Source organism: Montipora capricornis, chromosome 9 (assembly GCF_036669925.1).
Source record: "Montipora capricornis isolate CH-2021 chromosome 9, ASM3666992v2, whole genome shotgun sequence".
In the NCBI taxonomy this organism is placed as follows: domain Eukaryota; kingdom Metazoa; phylum Cnidaria; class Anthozoa; order Scleractinia; family Acroporidae; genus Montipora; species Montipora capricornis.
Window position 1 is genome coordinate 49,788,610 of NC_090891.1, and position 15,000 is coordinate 49,803,609.

General features: G+C 39.4%; 1 long non-coding RNA gene and 1 pseudogene across 1 annotated transcript in view; one reads left to right on the forward strand and one right to left on the reverse strand.

Annotated features, from left to right (window-relative positions):
- The window catches only part of LOC138015358 (uncharacterized), a 27,500-nt pseudogene extending 19,219 nt beyond the window's left edge, over positions 1-8,281 (reverse strand).
- The window catches only part of LOC138015361 (uncharacterized), a 210,818-nt gene that overhangs the window by 66,102 nt on the left and 129,716 nt on the right, over positions 1-15,000 (forward strand). The window lies entirely within an intron of this gene.

Sequence of the window (15,000 nt, forward strand, 5' to 3'; positions counted from 1 at the left end):
TAATTTCCCGTTGAGCGAATGTAGAATTTGAATTCGGCCAAAATTCCATACATTCTATGTACCTTAAGCCGCATTTGCCCCCCAACCAAGATGGGGCCAGAAACAGTGAAAAGGTCTATCGAGAATTTTTCTGCGAGGACTCTCTGCCTATGAAATGATAAACGCAGGAACAGAAAAAGAAGGGAAGTGTTAAAGCTGAGAACTTGTGTGTCTATTACTTCTGTTTCCTGTTTTTTGTTGTTTTGATTTACTTCTTTCTCTTACCTCCAACAATCACGTAATCGATTCCAATGAGATCCTTTTTTTTGCCTTCGCTGTTATGATTTTTAACACATATCTCGGTCTCTCTTTTTGTGGTGTACTAAAGTAAGAAGGATTACGTGTTAAGAATCATGACCAAAAAATATTTCTTCCCAATAAGATATTAATCTCAATGATTTCCTTCAGGAGTTCAGGGGACCTTTCTAGTCAAATTTGTATTTATTGGCAAGGACGGACTTGCAACAAAATATTGTCCAGCATTAACTTTTCCTCAATCTTTGAAGAATCTTTTTTCTTCGCTGTGGCCAGTAATCAGTGTTTTTAAACCAGTCATGACAAATCACGGATAGGAGTTCCAAGGGCGCGCCAGCTGGATCCCTTTGCTGGAAAAGAAAGCAATTTGATCGTTCAAGGGACCTAGGATCGGCTGCAGAGGGAGCGCCTGTTACATAAATAGGATATAAACGATTCATAGTTGTCTCTTTTATTAGTTTTTAGCGAATGGAGGTGGCTTCTTCGCCGGAAAGTTTCTTCCCCCATACCCTTCACCTATCTGACGGTGTGTGCATCATTGCAGGCTTGCTCACCCTAATCCAAGTGGTTACTGCCGTACATTCTGCAGATAAATTGGAACTCGACTTCACATCACTGGGTCTGCGTTTTGGTGTTATTACTACCACAGGTGGGGCGAAAAATGGAGTCATAAAGTTGACTTTCTGTGAAAATAACCACATTGTTTATCAAGGGAAGTTTTTTACGAATGCAACCAGGACTGAACCTTTTACATTACGATGAAAATTGAGGGCAATGCTAGGCTGTGATTTTAGAATGCTGCAGAAAATGGAGGAAACTTCAATAAAGCCAACTATAACTTAGAAATGCAAGCCGCATTTAAGAAACACAAACTAAACGTTAGCGATCTTTCCCCCACCCCCGAAAAAAACCTCTATACGAAAAATGGTCTACCGTGGCATTCTGTTCCGGGACCTCAGGTATTTTCGAAGATTGCGACATATACAAAAAAATTACTTAAGGTTTCGAAAATGTGCGCTATCGCATGAACTGTATGAAATATAAAGGACGAAACGTTCTTTATGAGCAATTAACTGGTATGAAATATTCAGAGCTTTCTACGGTGCTTTTAAAGGGACATCTATTTCTTCTCTCCTTTTTCGTAAGAGACAAGTGTCTCTTCTCTCTTTTTTAATCTTGATTTTGTGCGCCGCTCCATTTTTTTCTGCCGCTCACTTTAATTTTTTTATTTGCGCCTCACTTTTTATAAACAGCCGTAAAAAAAATAATGAGCAGCGGGAAAAAACGGGTGTCTTGAAAACAAAGACCCATAAGACCCTAAGACTCGTAAACGAAGAAAGTAACCCAAAAACCCTCAATCTGGCTAACACTAGGCCTAAAAACGAACTTTAAGGCCTAGTTAGTCATAGGGTTCGCCAAATTGAGGGTTTTGGGTTTGGGTTTGAGTTAGGGTTATGCAGGGTTAGGGTTACAAGAAACACCTATTTTCCCCGCTGTTCATCATTTTTTTACGGCTGTTTAAAAAAGTGAGCGACAAATAAAAAAATTAAAATGAGCGCCAGGAAAAAAAGTGAGCGGCGGAAAAGAAATTGAGAGGTAGAAAAAAAGTGAGCGGCGGACGAAAAGGGAGCAGAGACACTTGTCTCTTACGAAAAAGGGAAAAAGAAGTAGATGTCCCTTTAAAAGCACCGTAGCTTTCATGATAGTCTTTTGCTTTTGCGTTTAAAAAATAGCAACAAGGCACATTTCTCTCCAATAAATTTCCGAAATTTAGGGTATTCTGGAAATAACTAGCAGCAAAAAACGTAAAAGTGAACCTGCTTTATTTCTTTATGGTAAAACTTAAAGCTTCAAATTCGTGGGGTCCTATACGTAAGGAAACTGTACATTACAAACATAACAGCTGTGACAAATACTAAATAAGCAAAAAATCAGTAGGCGATAGACAAAGCAGCCTCCTTGCTCTCTTATTCGTTACCTTGCAAAAAGTGAAGTTATTTTGCTGAGATGGGGAGCTGCTATTTGGAAACGCCAAACTGCCGGTCAAGGAAACATAAACGCCAACCAGTTCTAGACGCAAAAGATTCAAAAAATTGTTAGAGCAATTATCAACCCTTCTATCCTTGATATGGCCCCAATTCGCGGAAAAAATCGTCTGGCATTACACAGATTAATACGTGTAAGTTACCCTCTTGGGAGGCAAAGGGTTAATAGGAACATAGTTTTGTGAATAGTCCTCGATGATGTTACCTGCCCTTTTACCTGACCCGGCCTCCATTGACAAATGAAATTGTCTGGCCTTAGGCCTAAGCCTGTAAAAGGTCCTTTTGGGAGGCAATGATTAATTAAAGCAAATATAGCGCAACAACTTTTCTTCAAACCTTTCCCAACAAGTTTGAAAATAATGACTTAAGCTCTGCTAAAAACTTTCCCGTTAGGAGTTCGCTGAGATCGTGAACTGGCTAATTTTGTTTTTCATTTGTTTGTTGATATTCACCCCAAGTTTTCGTTCACATAACTACGCTTCTCGCATCCATTTGCTGTCACAAGTAAAATGGTCCCCTTGTTACTCCTATAGCGAAGGTTACTTCACGTGTGCTCAGGCAGCCAATCTAAATACATTTTTTCACTGCATTTTTGTGGTGTTTTGTGACAGCCAAACCTACTGGTGCATTTCTTAGGGACTTTAAAAGATAGACGATCGGTTGCTCTGTGTGAATTTGAAGAATCTTTTAGCGCAAGAAAATGCTACACAATTCACCATAAGAAGTAAAAGGGCAAATGGGCAGTTCACACAAATGACCATTAATTTTGTTTTGAGGAATAAAACTGAGAATGACGGCGGAATTCATCTCAAGTAGCTCACAAATCCAGTTAAACATTGCCGGAAGCCGATGATGAGGGTGGTGTATCATGTTTGCCACATATTTCGTAGCTACAAAAATTTCAATGCCAAGACTTTCAGTCAGGATTTATTTCTAGCGCCGTGGTATGTTAGATTATTCGGTGATGTAGAATGGTCAGTTGTATTTCTGGAACACATTAATGACAAAAGCTATTGATCAACACGCGCCAATTAAATCAATGCGAGTGAGAGACCATGATGTCCCGAAAATGACAACAAAATGGAAGAATGCCATACGAACGAAACGAAAGGCTGAGGCAATTTATCGGTAAAAACAAAACTTCGGAGAACTACGAGTATGAACGGAAATGCAGAAATGAAGCTACGAAGCAAAGAAGATTAGCAATTGTGTAGTATTGGAGGACTAAAAAGAAACCTTAGGGATTTCTTCAGAACTTTCGAGCCACTACTCAGTGAAATAATAATTAGGACGGATCTTATTATTGTATCAAACAACAATGGAGATCCTAGATAATGGATCATAGTAAAGTTTCGGAGATATTCGCTGAGATATTTTGGGGCCCAGACTCTGGAGCAAGCTATCGAGTAAAGACAGATTGCTAGATTGGCTGCCAATCTCTAGCATTTTAAGACAAGGATACGTAGACGTGATCGAAGTGACCTCATAGACAGATGCAGTGGTTGCTATTCATGTAATTCATGATTTTATTAATTTTAATTGTAGCCATTTGTATTCTTCTAATGGTATAAATTATTTGTATTTTGTATTCTATTTCTCGAAAAAACATGCCAGACAATTTATACATAACCAATAAATCGCGAGAAAAGATTCTTTTTTCATCTTCACCAGCCCCAAATTATATCAGGTAAACTGAAAAAGTACTATTTTGTTACCTTAACAGAATATTTGTTTGTTTGTTTTTTTGGTGTAAAAGACTACTAATTGATCATAATGTATCACTGGATTAACTTCTGGTCAAACGTTACCATCTTAACATAAAAGCCTCTCTGGTGACTTCTTAACAATTTAAAACAGAATCCGCATACCAAGATTCAGCCCCGTAACTCTAGCCGTTCGAGCTGGGCATACCTATGGCAAAACGGAGCGGATCTTTTCTAAGGTAAGTGGTGAGGTCCGCTACGCACCTAACCAGTTCGCCTAAATCCTCAGGTAGGCTGAGATGGACTGTGGGTGACATCGGAGACTAGATTCCCCTCAAAGGCCGGAAAGACCAGGTTTGAGCAATTTTTCGACCCTTCAGCAACTTTTAGGTAGTCTTAGTGATTTTTTCGAGCCACAAATGAATTTTCACATTTTCAGAGGATATACAGTACAACCTTAGCCGATAATAAAAAGCCTTCTGACAAATTAAAGGCGCTTGGCTTTGTTTTTGACTCCGTATTCTGTGCGCATACAACCTTTCACAATTTCCAGCGCCGTGGTCGCTTAGATCTGGATCCGCCATTTTGTTTCCCTCGATCGTTTAGCTTAATATTCATGATGACACTGGAAGAGAGACAGCTAGTTCTAGTTCTGAAAACGAAGAATTTCAATTGCAGTAAAGCGAATGCTGGAGCAAGTTTTAGCGTTCCAACAACGGCTCGTTAGCGAAATATTCACACCAATTAAGGCAGTGATATTTACTTTCTTTTGAAATTCAGGTTTAAAAAGATATATTAGGAACTTAACAGCAAGTTGCTTAAAGCTTTTATATGAATAAAGTGGAGTATGCTGATAAGCAACTCCTTGAACTTATGGAACGACTTTTTATATTACTGGGCCATACTGCCTCCTAAATTGCATTGAAAAAAAATTCAAATTCTTTGAAAACAGCGATGCAAATTAATTTGCAATAGCTGAATGATGATCTTTACTTGTTAGAGGCTTAAAGTGTTCAGTTTTTCTGTCATGTAATCTTCGTTTGTTAGGGTTAGTCTCCGCTGTTCATATTTCATTCTTAATTAAGCTACAATGGCCGAAAGACAAGAGTTTGTAGAACGTCCTTTCCTTTTAACACATATGCCACAGCATCACGTTGCTCGACCTTTAAGGTTACACTAATATTGCAACATTCTCACGGGCTCTTCTAACCACTGCAACTTTGTGCTGAGCCGTTTTCGCTTTTCCTTATACCGGAAGTTGATCAATGATGCCGTCACCAAGCAATTCCATTTAAGCCAATCAGTATTTTGCATCTAAGATTTGGACGTGGCAGGACTCGTGCAGGTTCCCTTTCTCTACCCTCCCATCTCAGTTCTCGCTTTCACGCTCGCCCCGCAAAGAAAGAGCCTGCTGGCAGGCCAACGTTACCCCTGGCTAGCCTTGTGGGAACAACTTTACTAGCGATGATCCTGGGGCATACCAAAACCCAGTTCACCCAAAGCTTCAGTTGGCTGGGGTAGACTTCGGTTGACATCGGTCTGAGTTGCTCGAAAGGTTGTAAATGAACAATTTTTGCATGCAAGGGCCAACCGGACAAAGCCGAAAGGTGCCGGATCCTGGTGATCTAACCAGACTCGAATAATAAAAGCAAGGCTGCCTGTATGGCTGAGGCTAGTATCTTTTTCCAGTATTTCGTTTGGCATGCCTGCATGATTTTTTCAGGGAGTAAGTTGTTTATACCTTTGGTTCAAGTGTTTGACCCAAGTCAATAAGATACGCTTCTTGAGCCTTGCGTATGGCGTCACGGGATGTGTGTATAAGTTCTAGTGGGATGGGTCCTATGTAGTTATGTGCATGCTGGTTGGAAAGAAAATGTTCTGAGATTGCAGCAGGTCTGGAAGAAGGGGTATCTACTGCAGTCTCAGAACATTTCTCCCAAAAATTAAGGTAGACTTCGGAAACATCGGGGACTGAGTTTCGTCGCCCGGGACGAGCTACCCCTGGAGACCCACCGATGATGATGTATATTGATGCAGATGACAATTGACATTGGCAATTTGATTCAATTTGATATACGAGTCTTAATAACGTGTTTTCATTCGTATCTAATTTTGGCTTCTCAAGTATGATACACGAAACAACTGCACGCTGTGAAACTGGAGAAAAAAAGACGTTGAAACGCGTTGCGATCCTGATTGAGCTCCTGAGGCAAGTCGGTTTTAATGAACGTGTAATATGTTTTTCCCACTTGTCTCCATGGTTGAATGTAATTCAACTTCAAGGCTCTGCCTGGTATTGGTCACTGCTTGTGTTTGGAACTAAAGTGTGAAAATGATGAGATGTAACTTTGTGTTTCTTACAATTGGGCGACGTTGCATTGCATCAATGAAGTAAAAACTTACAATTCTGATGTTTTCATGAAGGCCAGCAAAAATCTTTGTTTCCCGAACACAAAGTGCAAAATTGTCAACGGTAAAATCTTCAATCCAAAAAACCAGGGCATCCTGTGGTCTCTCTAAAGTCTGGTGACTAGGTGTCACAATAATATTTGGTGGAATCAAGAAAGGCTGAAAAACGAAAAACATCATCAGCCAATGATCCTATAGAGAACTTGAAGACATCCAAGAGACGCTGTTACATAACCTAATTACCACGTGATCTCCTATCAACGTATTTGCTATTTTCTTGGCAGGGACCCATTTTCACTGATCATGTGACAGTCCACTAACTATTTGAAGTTTCAATCAGTATAATTTTTGAAGTGTCTTAAGGGAATAGAAATGAAAACTTTGGCCATATCTGTAGCTTGCTTTGCAAATAACATTTTAAAAACTTGATTGTAAATACAGTATTTGCCTCTCTTTGTGCGCGCTATGGTATATAATTTTCCATCGAAAAAGAAAATCCCCTCAGGTATACACGTGATAGCTCTGAAGCATGTTTGGATCATTATTTTATCACAAAAATAAGCAAACCTCTTCGGGCGAGACTTACCTGAGGAAAGACGATCCTTTCGCACTTTGTTTCAGTGGTCCAGGGGTTCAGCGCAACACTTCCTATTTGAGCTCCAGATGGAGCAGATTGTACAGCAATCCAGTTAACTTCTGCGCTCCCATTGGAACCTTGATCGTATTCAGAAATACAAGTCTTGAATTGATGCCTGTCTTCTGACTCCACCCAAATGGCAGCGCCGTTACCAAGCCCTGAATTTCTCACGGAATGGCCAAAGGAGGCAAACACTTTTACTTCCTGTCTTCCGTAGAAAGGTTGAGCGAAAGAAATTGCCTTGCAAGCAAATAGTCCTGGACTTGATGCCGTTATATTTACTTTTCCTGTCTTGAAACTAGAAGCTATTAATAAGAAATATAATATGTTTTGTTTGAGTCTGAATTCATGGCAAGTCTTGAGAAGTATGATTTCAGGATTGTGTCTTTTTATTCACAGTCCTATCACAACGCTTCTCCCGACCAAAAAAACAAAGAATATCGCTCGAATCCCTAGACAGGGCAATTTCCCAGATACCCTAAAAGCGGTGAAAATGCTGCATAAAATCGACGAAATAGAGTTTTCAACAAACCATTCGATCGTTACTTCCTTAGGGCTGGGCATGTGCCCCACCTCCAGTTCTTGGTTGCTGCATTAACTCATCTAGAGCATGAAATAATGGCGAAAACGTCTGGCGCAAGGTTCCCCAGACAGGCAATTTCGCAGATGCATTGAAAGGAGTGAAACTGTTGCTTAAAGCTGGCTTTCAATTGCGTTTTTAACAATTTTCATTCGGTATTTTCTGATTGCTGGCGTGCGCCCCACCCCCCAGTTCTTCGTTGCTGCATCAATTCTGAAAGACGGGCTACCTGGAGCATGAAAAGCTGGCCAACAAATTCTGGCACAAGTTTTCATATACAGGGCATTTTCGCAGGTGCACTGAAAGCGGTAAGAATGCTGCTTAAAACTGTTTTTAAATAGCGTTTGCAACATTATTCTTCCGGTACTTCCTTATGCCAAGGCTAGTGCCCCTCCCCAAAATCTTCGTTTCTGCATCAATTGACGAAGAGAGGTTTAATTGGAGCATAAAATAATGGAAAATCAATGGTGCGAAGGAGAGTTAATTCAAAATACCTTTGCAGTCTTGATTCAGCAACACAACTGAAAAGAAGACAAAGCACAATTGCACCCTGCGATAGCCTCCAGCGGACATTTTGGTCAGACTGGAGGAATGCCTTCACACAATGATTGCTATATACATGAACACAGCTCTTAATAAGCTTATTGGCAAAGTGATGATTTATATAATCATCTCTTTGGCAATGCATTCTAACTGGAATTAGGAGTTTTTCCAACTAAGTGTCTTTATTCAGGGGTCATGGTTTATTTTTTTTAGTCCTGTTTGGGCAGCCCCCTATAGTCTTAAGTGATATGGATTATTTTCCTTCAGACTGAGGTGTGTGCTGTACAAAATAGCGGTCACTGCTACTCGAGTATCTGCAAAAGTAGCAAAATAACAGTGGGCAGATTTGACTATGACGAGCAAGTTTGAGAGTGATGTTTGCTAAATTAACCACTGAATATTAACGCTAATAGCAAGATTGTTTAAATGATTTTAATCTCCCAAGAAAACAGTGATAGAATTTGTCTAAATCCCGTTTTGGAGAGTGTGTCCCCGTTAAAGTAAAGTAAAGTAAGTAAAGTAAATTTACTTAACGTCGGTAGCTCCTCCAGTTCTAAAACCGGTCTCAATCGAAGCCGACGGTGCGCCTTTTATCCTCCTCCCTCTGTCAGTGCTCCGTTTCACGGATATTTAAAGCTATAGCTACACGGATCAGAGGGAAGCCCAAACAGACGTTGAAGTCACTGAGGATCGATATGGGGACCCCGCGCACTAGCCAACTGAGCTACGCCTGCAAATGTTGGTTTTTGAGGAGAGGGGAAACCCGGAGAACCCGGGGAAAAACCTCTCGGAGCAGAGTAGAGAACCACGAAACTCAAGACACATACGGCGTCGAATCCGGGAATTGATACCGGGCCACATTTGTGGAAGGTGAATGCTCTCACCACTGCCGCCCTCTACTTCGATAAAACAAGATGCTTTCTCATTGTGCTATATTAGGACAAAGCTTGCGTGACCGTTTTATTATTGTATCAGATTATATAATGTAGTAGGTAAGTAGAGTGTGGCAACCCATTCAGTTGAAACACGAAACAATAAGATATTAACGTATTTTTTTGCTTTAAGGTCTATGTTACTATCAAAAGTTTCAAAATAAACCATCTTAACAGTCTTTTGTTTTCTCTCTTTTATTTTAGCTGTAACGTTGATGAAACCACGAACATATACCAAATTTCCATTTGACCCACTTAGAAACAGATGTTTTTACGTGTGGTGGTCTTTTCTGCGTGTTGATGTTTGGAATCAAGAATCACGTCCAATTAAGGACAGCAGAAATAGTGTCACTGGAAATAAGTTTTATTGGCTCACTTTGCTAAGACGAAAATCGTTTTTAAGTAGAGACTTATTGATCAATTTCAATTTTATGCCAAATAAACTTTGGGGAGTGGGGTGTGGAGTGTTACTCTACCAATGGGGGTCAGTTTTAGCGTTGTTTTTGCCACCAGTTAAGGTAACCTTAAGATTCATAGTCCCAGAAGTTTCTTCCCAAAGAATGGAAGAACATCACGTTGTATGCAAGGTAATTACAACATTTTTGATGGAATTCAGTGGTACTAAATGCGCTCTGAATGTGACCATAACTATGATAAACACTGATTTTTTGTCTTGAACTCGTCTAATGAAGAATGGCAGGCACAACTTAACAACTTTAATCACTTACATGGGTCAAGCCAGGAAGTTGTTACCCTATTTTGGTCGAGTTTAAACTTCGGAGCCAGTGGCAACAAATGGTTCCATAGTCGTTTTCAAATATCATAAATAGTTCAGAAATGGTACGGCCTCAATACAGGTGCCTTGGTGATGTCTAAGGAAATCGAGGAATAAGGTTTCGCACTTGCCGTGTGCCCCTTGGTAAGCCGATTTTGTGGAATAATATATACAAACTATATTTTTTCAATAAATATTCGCATAATCAAAACAGGAAAGAATCACCATAGCATGACATTCTCGGAAAAACAGGATGTCTGTGATACAATACTCGGAAACAAAGAATGGGTGATCCTAGGTTATAGGTCATAATACTGTCTTGTGATTTTTTCAACCAATGAAATGATTACACAAATTTTCTACAGCTTGTATACAATTCTGTGTAACTTTCAAACATTGTGTAAAAATCTGTGAAATAAATTGTGTTTGCGACAACTACAAAACATAATCATGAACCGGCACAGTTGTGCCGTGAATGTCGATGCAATCTTCGCTGGTTGATTTAACTACTCTTTTGTCGTGGGCCAATTTGAGTACTTTTTCACAATATTCCTGATATTCGTTAACTATTTCTTGGTTCTTTCGAGTGATCTTGCTTTCATTTGCGATTGTTATATCTCTTATTTGTTTCTTTACGATTTTACTCAAACTATCGTGATTCAAATGATTATCATTTTCATGGTTTAATGTGATTTTTGTTGATTATTACCATATTTAAAACTATAAGATTTTGGTCCTTTTGAAATGAATTGAGTGAATGCTTCACCTGATAATTCAAGTTCGTCAGTTAATTCTCCTAACTTATCAGCTGTTGTGATATGTCTCGTGCCATCAGCGATGTATATGATTGAATCGGTATCGAGGTGTAATACATTCTCTTGTCAGTAGTCAAGTTTATCGTAAAGCATTAATCTTTCGTGACTTGTTGCAAAGGTTGGTGTTATTTGAATTGTCAATAAAATGATCTTTGAAAGTGTAGCTAGGTCATTTGAACCATATCATCATTGATAAATTGAATATTTCAATTCGAAATGGTATCATCCAGCAATATTGTTATAAAAATCGCTAAGTTCTGAAACATCTTTTGTTTGATTATATCGGGAAGATATCGTTCACGTCAACTATTGTCATCAATAATAAAGAGTTTTTGAAACGCCGACAGCTACGGAAACGACCACGTCAAACAGCAGTAATATTATTAGTTAATAGAGGAAAAAATGCATCGTGCTGCACGTGCAGCACGCATTACTTTTTTGTACATTTCTCTCCCGTACTAGTCAAAACAACGACGTAAAATGACCAATATTTCGGGTTTTGACGACTACGTGGACAAACAATAGTGAAGCTTTCCTTCTCTCCCTCTTCGCTTCAAATCCGTACGTACCAATCTGGTTACAGCATACTTCGCCCATATTATACAACATATACAAGGTGGAAACGTCGTGAAACACCTAAGATAGTTCAAATTAATACTTTGAACTGACGTTTTCGTCGCCGTAGCCGTCGTGGTTTCTTAAACCCCCTAATGTCCAACCAAGGCCTCATTGGATGTCAAAACAAAGAATCTTTTGTTCCTATGGTTAGCATAATTGAATAACAAAGACAATCTTTGTAAACAGATATCTTCCCTATTTGATCGCTGCCCAAATTTTTGAATAAATCATCAATTGTTTTATCAAAGTGCCAGATTTCATATACCGTAAGAATTTTGTAATCTTTATCTATGGCTTTGTTTACTTCATCTGTCGTCCATGTTCGGCCTATGAAAGTACGTTCCATATCATTGTGTATATATTTATTTTTGTGTTTTGTTTTAGCACATGTTTTGCATTACGTGAATATCAATTTTTTGTAGTTATCAACTTTTATTGTTTGAGGTAAAACAGAATGATATAAATTTTTCGGAACTAAGATTTTACAATTGTTTAATCCATTGTATGTTTTATCGTACTTTTCAGGGTTAAATATTTTTGTCGGATAATCTATAGGGTAAACAAAAAAAAACATACTTACTTGCGCGCTCCCCCTAGGGGCTTTTGTTCTTGTTTTTGGCCTTGATCATTATCACTATCCTGCTCAACCTCATCCAATAATTGTTAATTAGCATCGGCCAGTCTTTTAACGTGTTTCGCAAAGACAGACTTGCACCAGGCGGCGGTGTGTTGGCTTATGTTCACAGCTCTATTCTAACTACGGCCTAGTGAATATCGAAGCCAGTGACAAAGAGGTTTTGCGATTGCTGCACATGCCACCTCGGATCTCAAGACTTCTCAGTTGCATAATTACGGCTGCTCTATACTTTCCGCCAGGGAAATCGTGAAGCGAGGAGAGAGAATAGAGGCTAATCGGCTAACTCAATGTTGTACCCAATTCAAATCTCCCGGGACTAAGATTCTTTGTTTACTGTATTTGCATGATAATGTAGCATTGTAGGGTTTGAATTGGGTATATATAAATGAAAATTTTGCAGTTATATTTATCTACAGATGGTTAATAAAAGTTCGCGAAAAACTTTATCAGTATACTTTTATTATATACCGAAGATTTGGCAGTAATTTAAATCTCATATAACTGCGAACGATTTTCCCCCACAAATATTGGAGCCACAAATTTAGCAGTTGTCAAAATGACATTAACGGCGAAAGATTTGCCACTGAATGTATATTGGAATCACAAATTTTGCAGTTATTGAAATGTCAGCAAAGGCGAAACGTTTCCCCCTAAATATATATTAGAACCACAGATTTCGTAGTAAATGAAATGTCACTAACGGCGAAACCTGGCCTCTAAAGATGTATTGGAACCACAAAATTCGCAGTTATTGAAATGTCATTAACGGCGAAACGTTTCCCTCTAGATCTCTCTATACAATTACGGGACAGATTTTGTAGACACAGCTGTAGCGTTTTAACTTTTTTATGCTGGCATGGAACTTCAGCTCTCTGCCGTTTCCGGCAGCTAACTCTCTCTCGCGGCTTTAAACTACCAAAACTGGCGTTTATATACGCTCTTGCGGAGCTATGATTAATTGACTGGCAATAAACTAGCTAAACTAACATCCAGAAATTGTCCCACTCCTTCAAGTTCTTGAATTTGACGAGTCCAGGAAAGAATATGAAGACATGCAAGAGACGGTCGATCAGGACTCTTAGCGAAAGTGAACGAAAAAATGGGGTAATACCAGATGGAAGGACGAGAGTACCTTATTTCGCCTTCGAGAAATTTTGCATTCTTTCTCGCTCCCTATCAAGCAGACCTACTGAGAAACACCAAAGATTTGTACGTGGATATCACATATACAAATAACAATGGATTTTCTTTATTACTGAACATGGTTGCTTTTAACGAAATTACCATGGAGTTTAACGTGGTTGCGAGAGTTCTTTTGAATAAACAAGACGGCGATGCCTACGCAATAGCTATTCGTGAAATATTTACCCACGTTACTAAAATACACCCGTCGTTTAAAAATGGGCAGACTCTTAGGCAGATCATGGTAGATTTTGATCAAGCAGAATATAACGGCTTTGAAAGAAGTATCGGAGCGGAACTCTGCAAGAAAATTTTGCGCGGGTGTACTGTGCACTGGAAAACTTCTGCTAATCGAGTAAGTGATATTGTTACGAAAAGCAAAGAGGAATATAAAATCTTTCGCTACATTGGACATGCCATACAAGATCTAGCGAAACAAACTGACGTCAAGTTGGCTTTCGACGTCCTTTGGGGTGTAAAGAATATAGCCGAGGCGAAACATCTCTTTCCACCTGATCTAGCTGCTACTTGTAATCAGCAAACCAATGCCCATTGGTCTCGCTTTGGGTGCGGTGGTGGACAAGAGAGAGAACTCTAAAAATGTTTTGTAAGGCCTACACTTTACGAGACCCTAAATAGTCAGTCAATCGGTGAAGGATGTAGTAACATTGGTCACCTCGCAGCTCTTACAAGGTCTCACCTGATTGGAGACCACCCTTGAGGTTTAACAAAAGAACAAATAACAGAAACAATGGACCCTAGGCCTAAAACAAAAGGGCCATTGTTTCTGTTACCCTAGGCCTAAAACAAAAGGGCCATTGTTTCTGTTATTTGTTCTTTTGTTAAACCTCAAGGGTGGTCTCCAATCAGGTGAGACCTTGTAGGAGCTGCGAGGCTACCGAACATTGCGATGCTCATGAAGAATATTTACATGGAAGACAGGTTACATGCCGTCAAAATTGTCGCAAGTGAGCAAAACATTAATGCAAGTTACGAGAATAACAACGAAGTAGCAAAGGAAAAGAAAAGAAAAAAGAGAAAGCGATCTCGATTAAGTTTGAGAGGAGCAAACAGTTCCTTAAAGGAAAGCGAAACCCAAGTGGAACAAACACCTCCCGATAAGAGAGCGAGGTTAGACAAACGACCATCAAAACGGAAATTACACGTAGGAAAAACGATGATTGGGACACACGGGTTGAAGTAGAGTACGAAGAGAATGTTGACGGAGTTGTAAAGAATCTTGGATGGATAAAGGGCACGATTGACCGCTCACTAACCGAGCGCGAGGGCCGTACTGGGGAATATTGGCCCGAGGTCGTTTCGCTCGATCCGTACTGACTTCCACGACCGAGGGCCAATATTCCTCAGTACGGCCCGAGCAAGCTCGGTTAGTAAGTTGTTTATTATATGGTACTCTGTTTCTGATAGTAAAATGCACTTTCGGTGCAATCACTCTTTTTAGCTTTTTATCTTTTAGCTTTTTATCTTTTAGCTTTTTATCTTTTTAGCTTTTCAATCTTTTTATATTTAAATCTTTTTAGCTTCTTCTGGTAGTTTCACTGTGAAGAATGACAATATTCATAGTTTTTTTTTTTCGCTGTTTTGGTTGCAAATTATGAATTTGCCGGCTTTGCTCCAAAACAAAAATATATGGCTTGGACCGTTTCCACGGAAATGGTGCGTACTGCAAAATCCCGAGCGAGAAAGAACCAATCAGAGCGCTGGGATTCGTCCAAGACTGGCTTTGCCATATAATAATATGGATTACGATAAAGTGAACGGGTATCTTGTTCAATTTCCGGATGATGTAGATTGGATAAAAACTCTAAA